The 24,471-nt window shown below is 43.4% G+C and overlaps 1 protein-coding gene across 5 annotated transcripts in view; it reads left to right on the top strand.

Moving 5' to 3' along the window:
* Positions 1-24,471, top strand: part of LOC121330142 (alpha-(1,6)-fucosyltransferase) — a 286,595-nt gene that overhangs the window by 102,893 nt on the left and 159,231 nt on the right. Inside the window, exon 5 of one of the 5 annotated variants that reach the window (XM_041276438.1) lies at positions 4,395-4,455. The exons of the other annotated variants lie outside the window; for them this stretch is intronic. The gene's annotated coding sequence lies outside the window, so the exon portion shown is untranslated. The remainder of the gene's footprint in view (positions 1-4,394; positions 4,456-24,471) is intronic. 5 annotated transcript variants of the gene reach the window in all.

The raw sequence follows: 24,471 nt of genomic DNA, 5'->3' as shown, positions 1-24,471 counted from the left end.
GCCAATGCAACGCTCCCTGTGAACTGAAGATCTGCAATTTAGCACAGCCAGTACCCAAACCTGTGCTCCCCTGTCTGTATGACTGCACTTTTACCAGCTGAGCCACAGGGAGTACGTTTTTACTGTAGGTATTTAACATACCAAACAAATTGAAAGGCATTGTCTGTGGTAGTAACATTTGCATTAAAATGACTAAAGTAGATTACAAATTAAAAGCAATGTGGTATCATATGGGACTTTATCAATGCCAATCTTGGTGTTATTGCCCACCAACTGAAACAGGGAAGGTGGAGTTGCCACATCACTGTTAATTGCAACACTGAGTTGACAGATTATTCAGTAAAATATGTCACGTAAATGAGTGAGGGTTCTAAACGGGTTAAAATGGGCAATTTATCCGTTCCGAAGAAGTATTGGGATTACATTATGTTGAATGGCTTGAAGCATTGACTTCCACAGAGCCTGAATCATGTAAGTATGAAGCACAGATGGTGATGTGTATGCTGTCCTTTAATAAACAGAAGAAAACGAAACCCCTTAATGTAGTGTGAAATATGCAACTGAATGACATTATATTTAAAAGTCCCACAAACTTTACCCCACTAAAATATCTAATTGGTTTAGCTTACTTGGATGTTCCTGATGATTCAGAGAACAGCTTTGGATAAAATAACTACGTGGAAAGTAATGGGATGGTCTCAGCGATCGGGGATAAAAAAACATCCCTGTATGGACAGTGCTGACTATTCATATCCTTTCAGTTACTGTATTGACACCTTCAATACATGATTCTGAGGATATGTTTTAACACAGGGATGGTGTCCACAAGGTTCTTGGTCCAAACCCCGGACTGTCTCCAGGTCTGAATCCAGTTAAGCAGCTTCGCCTCAGAGCAGCTGCACAAACCAGCAGATCAAAATGACGTCCACATTTCTAGATCTTTATTTTTATATAGCACCTTTCATAGTGGACCCCAGTCACTAAGTACTTTACAGAGGTAGGCTGTGAACTGTGCATTATATGCAGTCACTTACAATAGGACATTGATTTAACATCTCATCTGCAGGATGGAGCACAAGGAGGTTAAGTGACTTACTCAGTCAATGGCAGAGGTGGGATCTGAACTGGTGACCTTCTGGTTACAAGCCCTAGACTTTAACCACTGGACCACGCTGCCTCTTTTTGCTACTTGATCGTTATGTACAGTGCTACACTTAATAAAGCATTGAATAAAATCTAGCTTTTATACACGTATTGTCAATTTTTTAGTACAAGTAAAACGTGTGAATAAACACAGCAAAAGTATAGATGTGGGAAAAGCTTGCAAAGAGGAAAATGTACAATATGTACTTGTTTCTTCTCAAGGTTTTTTCCATCGTCTCCCCTTACATCGTGAAGTGCACATGTTAAAGGCACACTGCTGCTCTGAAGGGGTGCACTATCTCACAGGGTGTACTTTCACATGCTACACCGGGTCGGTGAAGACAAATAGCATTTACCTAGTATGTCATTCATATAAGGTTGAAGTAAGGAAGACTTGATAGATTCACCCCACTTCTTTTATTAATTTATTTATTTTGCTTTTTGCTTTATAGTCCTTTGCTTTTAAAACTTTACATTGATGACAGACTTGATCCACAGTTCTCTCAAATCCCATTAATGTTTTTTTCCGCCATCCTTTTAAACACTTCAGCACATCTGTGTTGTGGGTTGCGCTTCGTGGTCGGAATATGCTGTTTACATGGCTTTATATTCCACCAGTATTCTGCGTACTAGTGGAATATGTCATATTGCCTCCAATATTCCGACAATGCAGAGGTGGAATATTCCTCTTCATATTCTGAAAATGCTGTTTACATGGCGGAATATATATGTGGATTTTTCAGTATTCCAAATACTAGTGGAATATTGCTGGCCATTTAAACATACTGAATGTTATGCACAGCTTTACAATTCATGATTTGTTTTTCATTAAAAAACTTTGTAATATTTAATTCACTGCACAAAGGCTTCCACTAATTCAAATGTGTCCACTTTCTGTTCTCCTTTTAAACAATCCTGTGATTGTGACCTGCTTGTTCGGTAATTGTTTAGCATGAACTTAAAGTAATGCTAAACTGATATGCAATAGATTATCTCTATTTGCAAGTACTGTATGGATATTTTAGTGCCTGCAGAAGACTGATCCTTTGTCAAATGAAGAATGATGATGTCAAATGAAGCTCCTGTTTGCTGTTTAGCCTAAAGCCAGTGCTCCAGCCCGTGCCACAAATGAGTTGCAGTTGTCTTGGAGACAACCTAGAGACTGTGTGTAAGGGGGCGGGAGGGGAGGGTTGTGTACATTGCATTTTGCAGAATCAGGTATTTCCAGCATGTTTTCTAGTTAGCCACCACGATGGGTGTGGCAAAATTTTAATTTTTATGAGCTTAGTTTTGACTTAATTAGTAGGGTTAGGCTAGTAATGTAAAAAACTAATGAAAAAAATGAGCTGTCTTTTTGCTTTTCTCAGTGCATATGATATTACTGTGTATAACAATATGCACATGCATGTCTTAGTTATATTTTGTCCCCCCTGCTTTTAAGTACTAAAGGGTTCCCAGTGCACCAGCTGTCATTTATTACCTGTCCGAAACATATTTATTTTAATTAAGAGTTCTCAATGTCCTTTCTTAGTCCTTCACTTTCACATAATGTAATTTTTTAAGTGATTTTTCCACTTATAGGAAAGTTTTGTGAGCACACTGGTATTTCGCAAAAGGCACTATCCTGGTAAAACATTTAAAATAAATAAATGAAAATGCTTGATGTCATGACTGCTGTGTTCTTTTTGTGGTTTGCTGAGTACCTCTTTGGGAATGACTGGCAGTTTATAAATAAAGCTGGTCTGCTTTCTCTTTTTTCAATTCCAATGGCTTCTTTGCTCATAGATTTACTCTGATGATGGGTTCTGGTAATCTGATCTCCAGACAGTTTGGTTTTGGTAATAGGTAATTTGGTAATTATTTGATTGCAACCATTCAGAGCGGTTCTGGGTTTTCTTGCTCCAATATTGAGATCTCATTTGTTACTAAATCTTACCTGGCCTTGAGCTGAACCCCAATCCTCATTCCAATCAAATGTATGTGACAATCTGACCTTTCAGCTCTAACCCTTTCTATAGCCAGAGTAGGTATGTCTGCCTGAGTTGAATGGTGATTTATATCAAAATAAAAATAAAAATAAATATGTAACAGCAATATGGTCAGGGCATCTGTAAGCAATTTTTTTTTTCATATGAAGAACCACGTGTCTATTAGCACAAGCCATTAAGAGAGGGTGTAAATGCAAATGTATTTATTACAAAACTATGTAACTTTATTATGTTTATAAAAATGATGATAGAAAACAACCGCATTACATTTTAGCAGTAAAATATTTCTCCATCTGCAGAACTGATGAATAAATAGCAATGGGAATGTATCTTAGATGTAACTCACAACAGAGACAGCTTTTTTACTTGGATACATGCAATCCCCTCCCCTCTGTGTTCTTTGGCTATATCAGCAGTGCTCTGGTTGCTCCAGAAGTCTCGCAACATGAAAGATATTACATTTCTCATTGCACATGACCTGCAGTGCAGACAGAGGACCCTGGGAGCTCCTGTGGGCATCTGGTGGCATTTTGAAACATGTAACAGCGTGTTTCTAGGAGCAGAAGCTGCACTCTGCGCACAGGGCACAGCCTTGAAGCTGTGGCCCTCCCTAAAGATTTATTCTTAGCATGGCTCAGAGCTGTTATTGAATACAGGATGAGGGACTGGCAGCACAGAGGCAGCATCCTGCACTACATCGTTCCCATGCTAGACTCCAGAGGCAGAAAAAAAAAAAAAATTAGGGCACACATAAAATATTTTTTATTTAGAGAATGTACTTTTTACAAAAAGATGCTTGGTATAAAATACAACAAAAGCTCTTTGTGGGGGTGAAAAATGTAGGCTCCCCCCCCCCCCTCTTTTTTTAAACTATGAATCAGAGTTTGAAATTGATAACCTCCTGCTGCTGCATGTAGTAGCATTGTCACAACCACATTCATTTTATTTAGCACCTTTCATAGAAAAATGCTTTACAACGAAGTACAATAGAAAATTAATACACTTGAACCATAAAGTTCCCCAAGTTAGGATATGCCTAACAGCTGTTTCATGTTGCATAATTGTATGGATTGCTATGAAAAGGTTTTGTCTTTAACTTGGCCATATATCTTTATAGACTCTTTCAGTACCTTTGCAAGTGCCTCTGATGATATTAGAGGAATCAGAAATTCAAAAAGATAAAGCTGGTTGCTTCAGCTATTTGAACACAGTACACAGCACAGTGATCTCAAATGATCGCTATCTTGTTTTGATTTTTTTAAGTGAAAGAACATGTCCATCGTATACAAGACAACTTGAACCTTGAAAAGAATAAACACATACGGTAAGTAAATTTTTTCTAAAACATATTTGTAGAGGGTGTTTTACCTGTAAGCACTTGTGCAGTGTGCCTTGCCCCTGTGCATATCATTGTGTTTCATGTTGTCTGTTATATGTGGATGTAATGGTGCATGTGATATAAATGGGTCTGTGTATCACAAGTGATTTAAAATATATAGTTGTATTTAGACACAGGGATTGCATAATCACTTCACAAGCAGTCAATCGTGCAATAAAGCGCACAACAATTAGCACTCAGACAACAAATATGGCTGCACGGAGTCCCCCAACCCTAGAGACAGGAGGCAGGAGTTCTGGAATCAGCCAAACAAACTGGTCCTAAACTTAACTAACTGAAGCCTTCCAGTACAACATGAAATAAGTACACATTCCTGAATATGTGTCCCGCTCTGAGGCAATTCAGCTACAGCAGGAGGGATTCTGCTCACCATGTACCCAGTCCAGTGTTTAGAACTGTCTTTCTGAAATGTGTTACTAATGTCATGTCTTCATTGCACCATAATTCAAACGAATCTCATTCCAGAAAATTTGTTTGTGTGTGTACTGGGTAAATGTTGCACAAAATACCGTATATGAACCTCAGGTGTTCAAAATGCAGGTTCACAAAACAACTTGACTTCACTGAAAAATCTGATTTCCTGTCAAATAAGAAAACCTAATACTGTTCATTTTTGGATTGATTCGAACTGGGCTAGGCAACTCCGGTCCTGGAGGGCCATTCCACTGAAAGTTTAATAGATGCTATTACACGATTAAATACCTCAGGCCTGGGAAGGGGTTTCATGGATTCAATGAATCAATTAAGGACATGGTTAGAAGGGTTAGCATGGTCTGTGTAGTTACCAAATTTCAATTTGCACACTTAAGGCCTCTTGGAGTATAAAAGTGCAAGTTGTGTTCATGCAAGGAATGATTTGGGAAGCTCCTTTAAGTTCCATATTTTAAAAGTTGAGATCCCTGGGATATTCCCATCCACTGTTGTTGTACTTTTGTAAATTCACCTCCACCTCTCCCTATGGTACAATATCGAGGCCTCTCTCAGTGTAAGAGCACTGTGCTACACAAATTGCAAAGAGATAAAAAAAAGAGCTTTTTAACTAAACTGATGTCAAAATGTCAGGAATTTAAACAATTTTGCCTTCAGATATAGAAAAGAGTGTATTTGAAGGTAAACAGCACCATATGATAAACTCTTTATAAACTTGGCACATACACTTGGCACTGGTATTTGACTTTAGTGCAGTCAGGTTGGGTTTTTTTAATGCTACGGATTCAAATTGGACTGTGGTGTAAACATGAAATAAAGCATTGAATGTAGTGAACATTGGTACACTATTGCGACAGGGCTTTGGCATGCTTGGATACTTTTCATGGAATCTGAAAAGACTCTCTCTAATATATATATACAGTCACCTCCAAAATTATTGGCACCCTTGATAAAGATGAGCAAAAAAGGCTGTATAAAATAAACAACACAGGTAATGAGCTACATTTTATGCGCAAAAATATGGGAAAACTATATTATTTTATACTAATACAATTTCTCAGAGAAAATATTTATATTTAACAATTAATTTTTTTTTTTCTCAAAAAGATAGGTGTTAAAATTATTGGCATCTGTGACAAAGACTGCTGTAGTGGGGACGTTTGGATCAGAAGAAACACTCAGTACTGCGAGATGAAATGATAAATGGATGCACTGCTGCGCAGTTTATTATTACAAAGTAAAACAGGACAAAAACAGGACACGGCACTGGCAGCCAAAACAAAGAGACAAACAAAACGGACTAACACTAAACAAAACACAGTGAGCTTCTATTTCACTTAATACTATTACAATTACCATCTCCAATCCCGTTCTCCACTCACCGAACACACAACCCCGAGTGAGTGAAAACATGCTGCTTTTATGCAGATGTACTGAGACTTGATTGCTAATCAATCATTCAATTGGAGTTTCGGTACAACTGCACGTGAATTAAAAAAGTGCAATTTCCTGTGCTCACATATTATTGCTTATTACTTGCACGTGAAGTGCTGTGCAACCCTCGTGCCTAAATATAAATATATATTTTAAACACTTGTGTTACACAGACCTATTTATATCCCGTGTACCAATGACCATACACCAACATTAACACACAACACAAAATAGAGACAGTTGTGGGCACTTTGCCACAGCACCCCTAAACATTCTTATAAATAAAATCAAACAAAATTAAATCTGCGTTAACATTCTACTTTTACTTTTACTAAGTACATCTCAGTCTTAAAGAACTGTATTGTGGCCTTCCATGGCTTCCTGTTTCACTGGGGCATAAAAATGAGGTAACATGCTGTGCCAGGCTGGCGAGTGGATAGAGGCCCAGAGACAGACTGCAGTTCAAAAAAATAACTATTTTATTATAAATAAACAAAAATAAAGTGCACAAGGGCAAAATAACAGATACTCAAACACAAATAAAGCAAAAACAAAACTCACAAAAATAAAGTTTCCAGGCTGGGCAATGCCTTCACTGGATTTAGAAAATTCAAAAACCGCAAAACAAACACCAACCTGCTTCCTCAGCTCCCTCTTCTCCCAAATGAGAAGCTGAGGCCTCCTTTTATATCAGGTGGCTGGGCGCTGATTGATCGTTAATCAACCTAATCAACTAATCAACCCCAGCCACCTGAACATAATAAACCCAGGCAGGCAGGGGAAGTTAACCCCATCCCTGCCAATTTAAAAGGGCAGAGCTTTGCTCTGCCACACATGCATGTAAAATCTATTTGTCATCCATCACCATGGAGAAAGGCAAAGAACTCACAAATGAAAAGAGACAAATGGTTGTTGACCTTCATAAATCAGGCAATGGGTACAAAAAATAGCTGAAAACCTAAATATACCTCTGTGGCAGGGCAGGACCCTGCCTGTAAATATTGTTTTGTGGTGTTTTGGTGGTGGTTGGCAGGGATAGGGTTAATTTCCTATCCCCGCCAAAATACATGTGAGAATGTGGCCGGAGCTGATTGAATAATTGATAATTAGACTCCTGCCACATGGTATAAAAAAGGGAAAAAAATCCTTTTTTTGGTGGAGAGAGTTTGGGAGTGAAGAAGTTTGTTACTCTGTGTTTGGGATAAGGTTCAGTGAAGGCTCTGCCCAGCCTGAACAGTTCTGTTTAAACCTTTTGTTTTGGCCCTTGAGCTGGTTATTTTTGTTTCTGTTATTGTGTTTGTGACTTGTTTTTGTTAAACCTTTTATTTTGCTCTGTGAGCAGTGTTTTGTTCAACTTTTTTTTTTATTTATTTATTTTTTATTAAACTGCGCAGCTGCGCTTACACTGCAGCTTCCTTGTCTGCCGATACCACCTGGGCCCGCAATGCTACCCTATCGCAACCACTTATCACTGTTAGGGCAATCATTTAGAAGTTCAAAACAATTGGAACAGTGGTAAATCTGCCTGGTAGAGGATGCAAGTGCATCTTGCCCCCACGCACAATGAGGAAGATGGTTCGGGAGGCAAATCAAAGGGCCACAGTTGGAGAATTACAGAACTTGGTTGCATCTTGGGGTCACCAGGGCTCCAAATCTACAATTAGACACCACCTCCATGCCAATAGGCTATTTGGAGGGGTTGCCAGAAAAAAAAAACCCTTATTGAGTGCAACCAACAAATCTAGGACTTTGCTAAACGGCATTGGCACTTGGATTGGAACCAGGTGAGATGAAAATAGAGCTGTTTGGCCAAGTACACCAGCAGTGGGCTTTGGCGTCGAAAGAAGGATGCGTATGCAGAAAAGAACCTCATACCTACTGTAAAATATGGTGGTGGATCTTTGATGTTATGGGGCTGTTTTGCTTCCTCTTGTCCTGGGGCCCTTGTTAAGGTCAACGACATCATGAACTCAACCAAGTACCAGGACATTTTAGCCAAAAACCTTGTTGGCTCTGCCAGGAGACTGAAATTTGGCCGCAAGTGGAAGTTCCAGGAAGATAATGACTACAAGCACACATCAAAATCCACAAAGAAATGGTTAATTGACCACAAAATCAACAGTTTGCAATTGCCATCTGTGACAAAGTGCCTGCCCCTGTGTATATTATCTGTTATGTGTTGCGTGTGGTGTGTTTAAATGTTGGTGTATAGACATTGGTACACGGGATATAAACAGGTCTGTGTAACACGAGTGTTTAAAATGTATATTTGTATTTAGGCACGAGGATTGCACAGCACTTCACATGCAAGTAAAATGTAATAATATGTGAGCACGGGGAATTGCACTTTATTAATTCATGTGCTGGGATTCGAGTGAATAATTAATTAGTAATTGAATCCCAGCACAACAGTATATATAGATGCACTTTTTCACATATTCGTGGTTTGCGTTCAAGAGTGGAGAACGGGGGAGAGAGAGAGAAGGAGAGCGAGAGATAAGTGTAAATATAGATCTCAATTGTGTGTAGCGTTCGTCCACTCTGTGTTTTGTCCGTGTCTATTCGTTTTGTTTGTCTATTTATTTTAGCCTCATGTGCCGTGTGCTGTTTTGTTACAAACCTTTTATTTTCAGCCTGTTGTATTATTAAACTGCGCATCATCGCCTTCATCATTTCAACAGCTGTGTGCAGAGTCAGTTCCTGTTTCTGGTCTGTCGTCACCCACTGCGGCCGTCTTTGTGACACATGGTGTCCTGCGTGGGATAATAGCGCCTCCAAGCGTCAGACCAGGAGAGGTGTTTTGTCAAAAAACAAACAAACAAAAAAAAAAAAACAACAGCAACAAAAAGAAAAAATAAATAAAACATGGAAGGCTGGGACTGGAGAGATGGCTGCCAGGACCTGGAGGAGTTCCTCGGTGGTCTGGAGGACCAAGGCTGGTGCCTTGCCTGTGAGGAGTTCGGGCACCCGGTGGTGCGCTGCCCCTACCAGGAAGGAGAGGAGGAACTGGCGCAGGAGAGGAAGGTGAGGAGGAGGCAGAGAAGGGGAAAGGGGAAGAGGACCACAGAGTGTCCACCGCCCAAGTCTCCACCAGCAGGGGAAGAATGCCCGCTGTTGTTGCCTCCAGAGTGAGAGGAGCCATCTCCAGCGCCAGAGGGAGAGGTCCCACCGCTGTCTCCAGAGCCGCACCAGTCTCCTGCAAGGAAGGAAGAGCCACACCAGTCCCCTGCAAGGGAGGGAGAGCCGCACCAGTCCCCTGTAACAAGGGGAGACTACACGCCGCTCCCACCTCCACTGGCAGGCGCAGAGCAGCAGGAGCTGCCTCTGCCTCCGCCACCTCCATCGGCAGGAGCAGAGCAACAGGAGCTGCCTCTGCCTCCGCCACTTCCATCAGCAGGAGCAGAGCAGCAGGAGCTGCCTCTGCTTCCGCCACCTCCACCGGCAGGCGCAGAGCAGCAGGAGCTGCCTCTGCCTCTGCCACCTCCACCGGCAGGCGCAGAGCAGCAGGAGCTGCCTCTGTCTCCGCCACCTCCACCGGCAGGTGCAGAGCAGCAGGAGCTGCCTCTGCCTCTGCCACCTTCACTGGCAGGAGACTACATGCCTCCGCCACCTCCATCAGCAGGAGCATAGCAGCAGGAGCTGCCTCTGTCTCCGCCACCTCCATCGGCAGGAGCAGAGCAGCAGGAGCTGCCTCTGCCTCCTCCAACAGCAGAGGATGAATGCCTGCTGGGTCCCCGTCCACCACCAGTAGAGGGTGAATGCCTGCTGGTAGCACTTCCCCCACCATCACGAGGAGAGGAGCTGGAGCTTTCTCTGCCTCCACCTCCATCGGGGGAGAGGAGCAGGAGCTGCCTCTCCCTGCACCAGAAGGACCAGGACTAGATGCTGGCGGTCCTCAGCAGCCCTTGCATTGGCTGCTGAGGGAAGCACGGGGAAGAACCTCCCGGCCGCAGTGGCCGAAAAGAGGGCCAACACCCGCACCACAGCTTGTCCTGACTCCCTGCCTCGCTTTGCCAAAGGATGCCTGCCTCGCTTCGCCCAAGGATGCCTGCCACGCTTCACCCAAGGATGCCTCCGCATCGCCTGGGGTTGCCCGACGCTCCGTATTGCCTGGGGCTGCCCGTTGCTCCGCATCACAGCCGGAAGTACTGTGGCCGGAACCCCACCAAGGGGAGCTGCCAGCCAAGAAGGGGGAGGAGGTCTGGAGACCACCAACCCCAGAAGCAGTTTTGCTGCCGGAGATCGGGGGGGAGGTCAGGAGACCTGCTCCCACTGCAACAGTTTCGCTGCCGGAGATCGTGGGGGAGGTCCGGAGACCTGCTCCCACTGCAGCTTCTTCGCTGCCGGAGATCGTGGGGGAGGTCAGTAGACCTGCTCCCACTGCAGTTTCTTCCCTGCTGGAAGAACAGTGGTCAAAGCCCCACCAAGGGGAGCTGCCGGCTCCGAAGAAGGGGGGAGGTCAGGAGACCATCCCCCAAGCAGCCTTTCTGCTGCCAGGACTACTCTTGTAGGAGTATACCACCCCGCTGTCAGCATTGTTTCTGACAGCCTTACGACCTGTGGGCCCCTGGAAGCCTTCGGTTCTGGCCAAGGACTTTGTGCGGTGTCTATTCGTTTTGTTTGTCTATTTATTTTGGCCTCATGTGCCGTGTGCTGTTTTGTTACAAACCTTTTATTTTCTGCCTGTTGTATTATTAAACTGCGCATCAGCGCCTTCACCATTTCAACAGCTGTGTGCAGAGTCAGTTCCTGTTTCTGGTCTGTCGTCACCCACTGCGGCCGTCTTTGTGACACCATCTCAGTCTACGGACTTGAATCCCATTGAAAGCCTGTGGTTTGAATCGAAGAGGGCAGTCCATAAGTGCAGACCGAAGGATATCAAGGCTCTAGAAAGATTCTGTGTGGAGGAATGGTCTAAGATCCCTTCCAATGTGTTCTCCAATTTCATAAAAATTATAGAAAAAACCTCAGTGCTGTTATCCTTGCGAGGAGAGGGTGCACAAAGTACTGAAAACAAGGGTGCCAATAAATGTGACTCTTTAAATGTGTTAACCTCCTACGTGTTACGTTGCAATTGACTTTCCAGGACCAATGTTAAACAACCAAGCCTCATTTCACACAAGGATTGACTGTATTTTTAATGACATACTTGCATTGTTTTTGTTTGCCCTTACAAAACTACTGCTATCAGATCACAGTATTTGCTTGTGGTTTGCAGTTGTTTCCAAGGTACACCAGCGTGTGTGACATGGCCGCTCTATTTCCTCAGAGGCCTGCCAGTGTAATTGTGTATGATTTTACGGACCTACCCTGCTGGAATGGTGCCGGCAACACTTCACGTAATTTGTTGCAGTAGCTGTCAGTCTTAATCAAGAGAGCCTGCACTCCAGGGTGCCGTCAGTCATCCTAAACCAACAGAAAAGAGAATCGATCAGCTGTCTGCACAGAGAATTGTTTAGACAGGGAAATCAAATATTTATTTAAGAGTTTAGCCTTCCTAAACGTGCTGAGTTCAGTCTCATCCAAAGATTTGTCAGGAAAGTACGGAACAACAATGTTTGCATAACTTGTTGGTCAGAGAGAGCATTTATAGGTGGTGAATTATAGCAAGAGGTTTTTTGTAATGTTTTAAAGTGCCACGGTAGCAGCAGTATTTGATTTAAAGGACATTTCTTATAAAGTACCAGTTTAAAACACTGCTGGTGTGTGAACTTTGGGTTGCTGTGTGTCGTGAAAGGGTGACCAACAAGGACAAACACAAAGTTCATGGTGCAAGTTATTTCTTTTAATTTTCCTTTTGGTCTCCTGACCGGGTTTAAATAACAATGCTAGCTCTACCCACCAATGGGTATTGTCAGCTTCAAAACAAGGGGGTTGTGGTCCCGAAATAATAATTACAACAAGCACAGACACAACGCAGATACGTCTTCAAACAATGCGTGCTCTGGATGCAGGTGCGGTGCTTGATCCAAGGATGCATGCTCGTGTTCAGGTGCAGTGACGTCCGGGTTTAATACTGGGTTGAAGCGGCAGCTCCCTGGTTAGTATTAGCCATCTGGCAAAGACAAACGTACACAGTTGCACAAACCAAACACTCACGGTTTCACCTTAATCCATTCATCCCATTAACCACAACAAAAGGAACCGATAACCACGTCACATCCCCCTAAAGTACCCATAGCCCCAGCCCCTCTGATAGCTAGTTCAATCACGTCTCCTCCAATTCATGAATGAAACTTCGCTCACTGTACTAGGGCGATGACTCCTGGTACCAGACGTCATCCCTTTCCTGAATGGCCGGCTTACGACTGCCCCCGGAATGAACTGCCCAACCATTCAGTACGGGGCACGTAATTCCTGCTTTGTAGTGCTCTCACAGGTCGAGAGGGAGATTGTTGATCCAGATTCATTCGCTCTTTGTCACATATCCCACCACTCAGAGTGGAGCCTAAGGTACACTCGGCTTACCCATTACACCCTCCTCCTGGGAAAAATAATCCGCATTTTGATGATCTCTCCCTGCATGGTGTGTCATGAAATACATGAAGGGTTGCAGTGCCAGATACCACCGAGGTATCCGGGCGTTTCTATCCTTCATCGTGCTTAACCACCTGAGTGGAGCGTGGTCGGTGACAAGATTGAATGAATGTTCCAAGAGGTAATAGCGTAAGGTCCGAGTGGCCCATTTAATGGCCAGACATTCCTTTTCTATGACGGAGTAGTTACACTCCCGAGGGAGCATTTTTTTTGCTTATATATAGAATGGGGTGTTCTACTTCATCGACCCGACCCGCTGGGTCAAGACCGCCCCCAGAGCAACATCCGAAGCATTGATGTGGAGCAGGAACTCTTTATCAAAATCTTGCATGATTAGGGTGGGGGCTTGGCAGTTGTTGCTTAATGGTATTAAAGGCCACCTGACACTCTCCTGTCCATTTAATTAAACTTGGGGCACTCTTTTTCATGAGATTCACTAGGGGGTTGACCATGGTGGCGTACTCGGGGAAGAATCAATGGTAATAACCAGCTAAGCCCAAGAGAGATCTCACCAGGGACTTGGTTTTTGGGATCGCCACGTCCATCAAAGTATGGACTTTGGTGGGGAAGGATTTCACCTGCCCATGTCCCATAATACATCCTAAATATTGGGTTTCTTCTTTGGCAAATGCACATTTACCCAAGTTGGCTGTCAGCTGGGCTACCCTCAGAGACTGCAGGATGGCTGTGACCCTAGCCAAATGCTCTCGCCAGGTGGAGCTATAAATCACCACATCATCAATATACCCTGCTGCATATTCATGATGTGGGCATAAAACCTGGTCCATTAGCCTCTGGAAGGCAGCAGGCACACCATGTAGCCCAAACGACATCGTTGTGAAATGAAACAAACCATCAGGGGTAGAAAATGCAGTTTTCTCACGTGATCTACGGGTTGAAGGGATCTGCCAGTATCCCTTCCTCAGGTCCAAAGTCGAGATGAACCTCGCCATTCCCAGTCTGTCGAGAAGCTCGTCAACCCAAGGCATGGGATATGCATCGAACTTGGCAATAGTGTTTACCTTACGGAAATCAACACAGAATCGGTTGGTGCTGTCCTTTTTGGCCACTATCGGACTGCACCACTCGCTCCTGGAAGGCTCAATCACCCCAAGCTCGAGCATTGCCTGCACCTCTTTGCAGATGCCACCTCGTCGACTTTCCGGGATCCGGTAGGGTCTCTCTCTAACTGTGATACCTGGGGAGAGACAATGTCATATTCAACAAGATTAGTTCTGCCGGGCACATCAGAAAAAACATCCCTGAACTCCTCAATTAACCTGTGCAGATCTCTCTGCTGATCTGGGAGTAACTGTTCCCCCATCGGAATGGTCTCTATACAGGGTCCAAAATCATCCTCTACCTCCCCTGGGGCTATAAATAAGGCCTCCCTTGCCTGCCAGGGCTTTAACAAGTTGACAAAATTCATAATTGACTTTCCCTATAGCCTGAATCACCTCATATGGCCCCTGCCATTTAGCATATAGCTTGGATTCCGATGTGGGAAGAAACAGCATTACCTTGTCTCCTGATCGAAAGTCTGAATCCATGCATTTTGGTTGTAATGCTGCTGTTGCTGGTGCTGAGCCGTTTTTAGATTGTCCTGAACGACCGACCAAATCCAGGCAATCATGGAGTAGGAGCACATGCTGCACTACGTTTTTGGACGAGCCTTTGTGCTCCTCCCACCCCTCTCTCAACAGATCGAGGATGCCACAAGGCTGTTGGCCGTACAAGAGCTCAAAGGGGGAGAACCCTATTGAACTCTGCGGCACCTCTCTTACTGCAAAAATAAAGTATGGCAGGAGTGCTGCCCAATGTTTCAGACATTTTGACACTTTGATATGAAGCCCTACCCAGTAAAATCGAGCCAATATGCGTTCCCTCGTCTTGTTGGTTCCCAAGTGTCCTGCAAAGGGGATGTCATGCGCCAACATCATGACCTCGGGCCGACACGACGGGGGAATCCAATCCAATCAAAATTGCAGTCCATTGAGGATCCCCAACAGACTTTTCAGAACTGGAGGAATTTTCCCATAAAGAATGGGCAAAAATGTCACCATCCTACTGTGCAAAGCTAGTAGACCTATCCAAAAAGACTCACAGCAATAGTTGCTGCAAAAGGTGCTTCTACTAAGTACTCACTTTATGGCCTGAATACTTACGCAACCAGTAAATTTTATTTGGTACATTTTCTTTGCAAGTTTTTCTGTGGCAGGCTGGCGAGTGAATAGAGGCTCAGAGACAGTCTGCAGTTTCAAAAAAATACTAATTTTATTATAAATAAACAAAAATAAACGTGCACAAGGGCAAAATAACAGATACTCAAACACAAATAAAGCAAAATAAAACTCACAAAAATAAAGGTTTCCAGGCTGGGCAATGCCTTCACCGGTTTTAGCAAAATTCAAAAAAAATCAAACACCAAACCCAAACCCAAACCCAAACCCAAACCCAAACCCAAACCCAAACCCAAACCCAAACCCAAACCCAAACCCAAACCCAAACCCAAACCCAAACCCAAACCCAAACCCAAACCCAAACCCAAACCCAAACCCAAACCCAAACCCAAACCCAAACCCAAACCCAAACCCAAACCCAAACCCAAACCCAAACCCAAACCCAAACCCAAAACCCAAACCCAAACCCAAACCCAAACCCAACCCCAAACCCAAACCCAAACCCAAACCCAAACCCAAACCCAAACCCAAACCCCAACCCAAACCCAAACCCAAACCCAAACCCAAAACCCAAACCCAAACCCAAACCCAAACCCAAACCCGCTTCCTCAGCTCCCTCCTCCTAAATGAGAAGCAGAGGCCTCCTTTTATGTCAGGTGGCTGGGCGCTGATTGATCGTTAATTAACCTAATCAACCCCAGCCACCTGAACATAATAAACCCAGGCAGTTAGGGGAATTTAACCCCATCCCTGCCAATTTCTAAAGGGCAGAGCTTTGCTCTGCCACACTGACATTTAACCTCCTCCTCTTATAACAGTGTTCAGTTTAACCACTACAGTTTTAAATAAAAAAATACTTCTGCAAACCACTGTACATAGACACTTAGAATTACTGTTTGTTTTATTTTGTACTGCACATCACAAACAACAATATACAAAACCAAAGCAGCATATGCACACGTATTGCACAATAACACAAAGCAAATTAAATATCTGCTTGCTGAAGCGATTTTTATTTTAGCCAACGAGGTGTTCACATGTGGTAGCAATGCATTAGCAAAAGTCACATGGCAGTGGCGTGAGCTCCCTAGCAACAAGCCTCCTATGTTGTTGTTGGGAATGGATTATTTCAATGCAGCAGGTTTGTGCATTTGAGAAAGGAGAGGAAGACTCAGGAAGTTAACTGGAGATTGAAGTTGATGAGAAGCAATTACCCTACGCTGTACAAATTAAATCGGTGTGTTGCTTTATACATAAAATGAGAAAAGGCAGGTTATGTAGAGGATTTATATTGGATCCTGATGCACCCGATAAAACGAGGAAGTGGTTTTACTGTATTTATTTGTTAGCCTATTTGTTTTTGTATGGGTCTTTCTCTGTATCGTGGCCCTCGATATATAGCCTTTGTGTGATGGAGTGTTGCTTTAGCTGTACTAATGAGAATAAGGTAACAAATTATTTTCTATTAAAAAAATGAACAACTATTTGCAGTTTGAAAGAATATTCAATCCTCATTAACCCAAATACATAATCAGCTCATCTCACTGTCCTATTGCAGCCTCTTAAGAGTGAATGAGACTGAGCCCGACAGTAGGTGGCATCAAACCAACTCGGGACTTCCCTTACCAAGATCTCGTGACCATGGCAAAAGTCATCTTTTGAGGGGCGGCACCTTGGTGAGGGGCGGAAGTACGAGTATGTAAATTCCAGCCACTGGAGTCAAGTGAAGGAAAAGGACACGTGTCAGTTGGGGATTGGTGTTCCACTGACTACAGAGGCGGGACATTACATACTAAAGGGAACGTACTACTGTGTTCGGGGTTGGTCCGAAAGAAAAAGTAGGAGGAGTCACGGGTGAAGGGAGAGACTGGTTTTGTGCAGCGGGTTTTTTTTGAAATACTAACATTTCTTTTGTCTTTTTTTTGTTTATGGTCACGACGAAGACAAATTAAAGACGTGTCATCAGTTTGTTTTGGATTTCACCCCTGCACTCCTTCCCTCACACCATTTTGTTTTTTTTTTGTTATTTAATCCTTTTTGTTGTGTATAGAAAATAAAAATAAATTATTTTATTTCTGTACACATAAATTACTGTCTGGACATTCCATTTAATACACTCTCGCCTCACACGTGGTGTCAGAAGTGAAAATGGATCCAGCTACAGTTTTGACAATGTTTAGGGAGCAGGAGGAGAAGCGAGAGGAGAGAGAGACACGGCACCTGGAACAGCTCGCCCAGTTCTTGGGACAGCTGGTAGAAAAACTATCAATATCAACATCAGAGAGAGCGGTTGCCCGGATGTTTGCAGCTCAGCCTAATCTTCAGAAGATGACCTCGGAAGATGATCCCGAGGCTTTCTTGATTACGTTTGAGAGAGTGGCAGAGGCTGCAGAGTGGCCTAGGGAACACTGGGCCATGAAATTGGCACCCTGCCTGACAGGGGAAGCTCAGGCAGCGTATCGAGCCCTGACGGCCACGAATGCAGGGGACTATGTTAAAGTTAAAGAAGCCATTCTCTCACGCCTCGGGATCACGGAGGAAACATACCGGCGCCGTTTTCGGGAATACCAGCTGTCCAAGGGGATGCGGCCCCGGGTTGCGGGACAATATCTTTTAGATCAGTGCACCCGGTGGCTGCGGCCAGAAGAACATACACCCCAAGAACTGGTGCAGAAAATAGTTATAGAACAGTTTGCGTCTATACTACCGCCAGGGAATCGAGAGTGGATTAAGAGGAATAGACCTACCACTCTCGAGGATGCCCTCCTCCTGGCGGAGGCCTACGAAGACGCAAACGAAGGTGCCGGGTCAGACCCCACTCCTGCCCCTAAACTAACTCGGACCAACCAACCAATGAAGCCCAGAGGGGGTAACCGGACCTTCAGACCATGGAGGTCGAGGTTAGCCCCATCCTGGGCGAGAGAGAATCCCCCTAACCTGCCGGTCGCGGACTCGCAGGACAGATTAACTCCGTTGATGCCTCCTAACCAAGTGTGCTACCAATGTAATGAGCCTGGACACATTGCCAGGAATTGTCCAGTAATAAAGGTGGACCTGGCGACAAGATCCTGGTCAGCAGTAACAGGTAGGAACACTGGGGAATGTCGGGAGGGCCCTTATCAGTTAAGAGTACAGGTCGGGGGAAAGAGTACTTACGCATTTGCGGACTCTGGGTGTGCACAAACATTGATTCGGCAAGCTCTCTTGGATGGGGTAGCCTGGGAGCCACAGGGTAAAGTGGCTATCTCCTGTATTCATGGAGAAACTCGGGTTTATCCCACCACTAAAGTTAGACTTATTGTAGGTGATTATTCAGCTTGCGTTAAAGTGGCTGTAGCGCAATGTTTACCATACCCTGTTCTCCTGGGAAGAGACTGGCCGTTTTTTGATCGTATTTTAGGTCGGGAAATGGTCTTAGTTTCTACCAGGGGACAATTAAAGCAACAGGAGAAAACAATTGGCGAGATTTTTCCGTTGCAATCCGACCTGTTTAACCCTAAAATCCGCCCAAGAAAAACAAAAAGAGAGCGTCGGGTGGAAAAATATGAGGGAACTCTGAGACGACAAGGGGAGGGGTCTGACACAAAAGTAAACCAATCGTTGAAACGGCAAGGAAAGGGAGTAGGTATTCAGTGTAACCGGGGCTGCGAGGTTACTGAGGTGGAAGGTCATGTAATAAAAGACACTCCTCTCTGTGTACCTAACCATTGGGACCGAGATATTGACTTGGGATATGAACAACAAAATGATCCCACGTTACAGTATGCTTGGAAACGGGTTAGATATATCGAGGGGAAGGATATGCAGGAAGGACAACCGGTGGTATTTCCGCATTTTTCTGTATCTGGGCACTTATTATATAGAATAACCCGGGCTCCCGGGACGGGACAGCTCGTAAAACAGTTATTGGTTCCTAGGCCTTTTCAGTCAGAAATCATGAGATTGGCGCATGACATTCCATTTTCAGGTCATTTGGGAACTGAAAAGACTCAGGAACGAATTCTGGCCCGGTTTTTTTGGCCTGGGGTTTATGGTCTTGTGCGGAAGTATGTATCGGAGTGTCCTGAATGTCAATTAGCTGCCCCTAAGTCAGTTCGCCCCGCACCTCTGGTTCCACTTCCAATTATTGGGGTTCCGTTTGAAAGGATTGGTGTAGATTTAGTAGGCCCTCTGGAGGGAACAGAGTCAGGATATCGGTATATTTTAGTAGTAGTGGACTACGCAACGAGATATCCAGAAGCTGTTCCCTTACGCTCTATGAATGCAATAGCTGTAGCGAATGAATTGGTAAAAATATTCTCTAGGGTGGGAATCCCGAAAGAAATTCTCACTGATCAGGGCACTAATTTTATGTCAGACTGTATTCAGCAACTATATAAATTATTGAAAATTCGTTCAATTAGAACCTCAGTTTTTCATCCACAAACGGATGGGCTTGTTGAACGATTTAATCAGACTTTGAAAAATATGTTGCGCCGCTTTGTAGATCAAGAAAAACGCAATTGGGCTAAACTGCTTCCCTACTTGCTCTTTGCAGTTCGCGAGGTACCACAATCCTCAACGGGGTTTTCCCCGTTTGAGCTCTTGTACGGTCGGCAGCCGCGGGGTATCTTGGATCTCATAAGAGAAGGCTGGGAAGAACAGTCAAAGGAGTCTAAAAATGTAGTAAAATACGTGTTGCAGTTACGCGATCGCTTAGAATTAGTCGGTCGATTGGCACATGACAATCTCAAAGCGGCACAGCAGAAGCAGCAACAAAGCTACAATAAAAATGCAAGAATTCGGAACTTTCGACCTGGAGATAAAGTGTTGTTATTGTTGCCCTCATCGGAATCTAAGTTGTTTGCTAAATGGCAGGGTCCCTTTCAGGTTATTCGAGCAATTGGTAAAGTCAATTATGAGATCCGACAGCCTGGGCGTCGGAAAGAAAGTCAAATTTATCATGTTAATCTCCTGAAACCGTGGAAAGAACGGGAAGTCCATTTTATATCTCCTGTACAGGAGGGAGAGGATTTTGGACCCTCAATTGAGTCAGAGTCAGCAATTGAGGTCCCGATGGGGGAACAATTAACTCCTGATCAGCGTGAAGAGGTAAGCAATCTAATTAAAATGTTCAGTGATGTGTTTTCTAACGTGCCTGGAAGAACGCATTTGATCGAACATGCTATTATCACTCCGCCAGGTCTAAGAGTTAGACAGAGACCGTATCGCATTCCAGAGAGTCGGAGAGATTCTGTTCGAAGGGAGGTGGAGTGTATGTTGAAACTTGGGGTAATTGAACCTTCCCGAAGTGAGTGGTGTAGCCCAATAGTACCAATAGACAAGCCAGATGGGTCACTACGATTATGTATCGATTTTAGGAGGGTGAATGCTATCTCCAAGTTTGATGCATATCCCATGCCTCGAGTAGATGAACTCTTAGACAAACTGGGGCAAGCTCGGTTTATTTCAACTCTGGATCTGACGAAAGGATATTGGCAAATTCCATTAACGAAAGCCTCTCGTGAGAAAACGGCATTTTCAACCCCAGAGGGTCTTTTTCAATTTTGTACTATGCCGTTCGGACTTCATGGAGCGCCTGCTACTTTTCAGAGACTAATGGACAGGGTTTTACAACCTCATCGAGAGTATGCAGCTGCGTATATCGATGATGTAGTCATTTATAGTTCTTCCTGGAGAGAACATTTGACTAGATTAGAAGCCGTCTTACAGTCTCTGAGGAGGGCGGGGCTCACAGCGAACATGGCAAAGTGCGCTATTGGAAAAGAAGAAACTAAATATTTAGGTTTCATAATGGGTAAGGGTAGAGTGAAACCGTTGGTTTCAAAAGTCCAGGCTTTGTTGGATTCACCGGTACCTACCACGAAAACCCAGGTGAGATCACTGTTAGGGTTGGCTGGTTATTACCGCCGCTTTATTCCACACTTTTCCACTATAGCCGCCCCTCTCACTGATCTCACTAAAAAGAACGCTCCAAATAAAATTAAGTGGAGTGCAGAGTGTCAGACAGCCTTTGAATCTATTAAAACTAATTTGAGTCAGGCCCCAGCATTAATAAGCCCGGATTTCAGCCGAGAGTTCGTCCTGCAGACAGATGCATCGCAGACTGGTCTGGGGGCGGTTCTGTCCCAGGAGAGAGATGGTATAGAACACCCGATACTATACATCAGTCGGAAGTTACTGCCCAGAGAACAGAGGTATTCGGTAGTGGAGAAAGAATGCCTGGCAGTGAAATGGGCAGTGGAATCTTTAAAATACTATCTTCTGGGACGACCCTTTGTACTCATCACAGATCACGCTTCTTTAAAGTGGTTAGACACGATGAAGGATTCAAACGCTAGGATTACGCGGTGGTACCTGGCGCTCCAACCCTTCGCCTTTCAAATAAGGTATCGTGCGGGTAAGTTACATCAAAATGCTGATTTTTTTTCCCGGGAGGGAGGTAAAAGGGAAGGGTTAGAGGTTTCCGAGTGTTCCTTCGGCTCCACTCTGAGGGGTGGGATATGTGATGAGTCAAAGGGGTTTCGGTCTGTGATTCAGCCTCCCGACAGTAGGTGGCATCAAACCAACTCGGGACTTCCCTTACCAAGATCTCGTGACCATGGCAAAAGTCATCTTTTGAGGGGCGGCACCTTGGTGAGGGGCGGAAGTACGAGTATGTAAATTCCAGCCACTGGAGTCAAGTGAAGGAAAAGGACACGTGTCAGCTGGGGATTGGTGTTCCACTGACTACAGAGGCGGGACATTACATACTAAAGGGAACGTACTACTGTGTTCGGGGTTGGTCCGAAAGAAAAAGTAGGAGGAGTCACGGGTGAAGGGAGAGACTGGTTTTGTGCAGCGGGTTTTTTTGAAATACTAACATTTCTTTTGTCTTTTTTTTGTTTATGGTCACGACGAAGACAAATTAAAGACGTGTCATCAGTTTGTGTTGGATTTCACCCCTGCACTCCTTCCCTCACACCATTTTGTTTTTTTGTTTGTTATTTAATCCTTTTTGTGGTGTATAGAAAATAAAAATAAATTATTTTATTTCTGTACACATAAATTACTGTCTGGACATTCCATTTAATACACTCTCGCCTCACAGCGCAGTTTAAGGCTGTAACAAACTACAAGGCACCTATCAGCTAAATCTCCCATAATTCGCATAAGCTGTTCAATCAATGCTTTTGAGGTAAAAGTATAGAACTATAGAACTACAAAGAAATTCAGTAGTGAATCCAGTTCTGCTGAGAACTTTTTATCGATTTCGTAATTTTGCAGTCTAAAGAGTTACATTTAGGTCTGTGTTTAATCATGTCACTCCTGTTTCTTCCACAGCACAGAAATACCATTTTTTAAAAGGCAACTAGCTTCCAGTTTCTCCTTTAGTGTTTGTTTGGTGCGGGCCATTCCAGTGAGTCATGATTTTTTATTCCACTCTAATACCAAGCAGTTGGGCATAATTATAACCTTGACAACTTGTTGCCAAGGTAATCACTACAGCACTCGATCACCTGGAGTGCGATGAGAACCTAATAAGTACTCAACCTGATTATAAACCCAGCGTCCTTTGATAGGTTTAGAGTTTTTCTTTTGAAATTCAATTCTTAGGGCTGTTTTGAAAGTACTCTGACCGATTCTTAGGGTCGTTTTGAAAATACTCTGACTTGTTTGTGTGGAATCTTTGTTTTGAAATAAAACTGCCTTTGGTAGCTTAATATCATTCTTTAGTTTGAATGCTCGTACAGTTACTATATGGCAATGATATAAGTTGGCACAATGTGGAATTACATTCTACTTGTACGCGCTACACTTTGTGTATTGACACCTCCCTCAATATTTGTAAATATATTTCAATTTGAAGAAAAAAAGGATCCAATATTTCCAATATTTGATTTGAGATACATTGAAATTCCATTCCAAGGCTCTGTCAAAACAAATGCAAATACACCAGAGCAGCAATGCATCCGGGGTTATTGCTAACATGTCTGGGTTGAGCATATTAACAATCCAAAGCTTGTTTCAGTAATTAACATTTTTGCAACCGTTTTGATCTCTTCAAGTCAGCAACAGATTCAGATATATATCTGCATATGTTGTAGCCAGTCAATTAGGAAAGCATGCATGCATTCAGTAATATCAGTAACACTACTATACATTCAATACATTTCTTGTACAAGCTTTGGAAAATAAAATGCTGACTGTGCTTAGTGGTTTTCAAGAGATGACCACTGTTTTTTCCAAACATGTTTTCTTTATTATTAAAATGTTAGGAAATGCAGTATGCTGCTGTGAAACAACCACCAGACTTAAAATTGTCTAAGAGGGCAGGTCTTAATAGAGGGGGATGTTTAAATTCAGGTTTTATTGCATGTATTTTGAATATTGCTTCATGCAGAAATGGGCATGTGGCATCTGATTTAGTTCCAAGGCATTTTCAATGTCATTTTAGAAAAATATTAAAATAAACTTTGACATTATGACATTCATTTTTGCTATAGGTATTCGTCTGTGACAACCACTTATAGTCGAAATGTCTATTTTGAACTTACAAAGTTTATTTTAGTATTGTAATGAATTACATATTTTTAATACAAGAACAAAATAGAGGGGGGTCACCATTTCAACTGCAAACTTTACAAGATTACTCTCTCCCTGGCATAGTTTTTCCATATATACCCTTGCACTTATCCACCCAGCTGCCCATTTATTTTGCCAATTTCCATGTCAAAAATTGGCTTTTTTTGTGCAGATTCTTCAGTCTTAGCCTGCAGGTAAGGGATTTGGACAGTTCTCATTCATGTCCACATCTGACTTTCATTTTCTGTATCCTGGTTTTCACTGGATACCAGACTTTCACTGCTACTGAAAATTGCTATCGTCCTCCTTCTCATCACTACTAGCCATCAGTCTCTTGGTGCTGCATGTTGCTGTTTTTTTTTTACTGGCTTTCGAGTTTCTTTCTAATGTGCTTATGGATGGGCCAGTCTGTCAAGCACATTTCTTAGGGACTGCTGCCGTCTGCCAGTGAAAAACAAGAATGCAGACTATAGTAGCGTATATTCTGCCTATTGAACTAGTGTAGCACGTTGAAAAGATGTGAGAAAGATTGTAGACTTTGTAGAACCCCCTGCACACTATTCTCCTGCAAGTGACAAATTTGGACTTGTTTGCGCTCAACATGAAAATCGAGGGATAAGGAGCTGGGTGGCTAATTTAAACCCCTTCTCAAGTTCTACCAGTCAGGGGCGTCGATCTCACAGTAACAGTAAATTGTAACATTTCGGATGTCCGCATTCATGAACAAAACTCAGAGATGATGTCAGAATTTCTTCATCTTTATTTAGTTGACCACGAAGGTTAAAAGTAAAAACGA

Source organism: Polyodon spathula, chromosome 17 (genome assembly GCF_017654505.1).
Source record: "Polyodon spathula isolate WHYD16114869_AA chromosome 17, ASM1765450v1, whole genome shotgun sequence".
Lineage (NCBI taxonomy): Eukaryota > Metazoa > Chordata > Actinopteri > Acipenseriformes > Polyodontidae > Polyodon > Polyodon spathula.
The sequence above is the reverse complement of the archived record's forward strand: the minus strand, read 5'-3'. Positions and strand labels throughout refer to the sequence as shown.